Source organism: Diaphorina citri, unplaced genomic scaffold, assembly GCF_000475195.1.
Source record: "Diaphorina citri unplaced genomic scaffold, Diaci psyllid genome assembly version 1.1 scaffold20959, whole genome shotgun sequence".
Taxonomy (NCBI): domain Eukaryota; kingdom Metazoa; phylum Arthropoda; class Insecta; order Hemiptera; family Psyllidae; genus Diaphorina; species Diaphorina citri.
In genome coordinates, this window is record NW_007398308.1 from 1 (window position 1) to 890 (window position 890).

General features: G+C 39.1%; 1 long non-coding RNA gene across 1 annotated transcript; it reads left to right on the plus strand.

Annotated features, from left to right (window-relative positions):
• The first annotated feature begins 102 nt into the window (after window positions 1-102).
• Window positions 103-765, plus strand: LOC113473251. The gene is made up of 2 exons (XR_003395278.1): window positions 103-422; window positions 561-765. It is a non-coding gene; the product is annotated as an uncharacterized LOC113473251 (long non-coding RNA).
• The last annotated feature ends 125 nt before the right edge of the window (window positions 766-890 follow it).

Genomic DNA, 890 nt, shown 5'->3' on the forward strand with positions numbered 1-890 from the left:
TCACTTTTGAATTTGTAAAATTTGAAATTTCGCGCGGAATATTTTTGCGGTGAAATCGGTGAAGCACAAAGGATTCGTTTACAAATCATCGTCCCGCTCGTATTGACGACGCGTTCATATCAAAAGGATTCTTGAATTTTTCCTTTTTAAAAAGCAAAAGCTGCAAAAGCAAAAAGTCAGTTTTCACTTTTCAGCATTTCAGCTACATTTGCCAGAAGACTAGGGAAAGGAAGACTGGGGAAGCTATTCATCCAGCACCCTTTGTGTTGATCTATTGATGGGAAGAGATGTGTTTCACATGCTCCCACCTCTACAGTCTACTTGGTATGACAGTTTGATGGCTGTTATAACCACCCTATGATCCAAGTTGAAGATCTCTCTACCTACCTAGATACTATCTCAAGTTTGGAACAACTCTCTAGGTAAGTTTCAACACCTTATTCAACAAAAGTACAATTTGATTGCTACATTCTTTATCGTTTGACTTCAAAATACAAGTTAAGCTAGGACTGAATTCAAGATAACCTATTGTAGTAAGCCCTATTATTATTTATTTTCAGTTCCCATTGAGGCAAGTGCATCAAGATGAGTAAATATTCAAGTGATTCTGACAGTAGACATTCTCACCATAGAAGACATCATAGGCGAGACAGGTAAGTAGCAAAAAGCAGTGCTATACATTTATGTTGGGGTCCCTAAGCTGTGGTTATGTACCAGCTGGGTTAGGCAAGGTTGGTAAACTAACCTTGCTTATAAGTTACCACTCCCATGCCAAACTGTAGAAGTAATGTCCTGTCTCAACCCAACCCAGTACATAACCACAACCTATAAGTTAGAGGTACAGTCTGTCTGGGAATGCTCAGAGGTTAAGTCCAGGCATTCTCAGATAA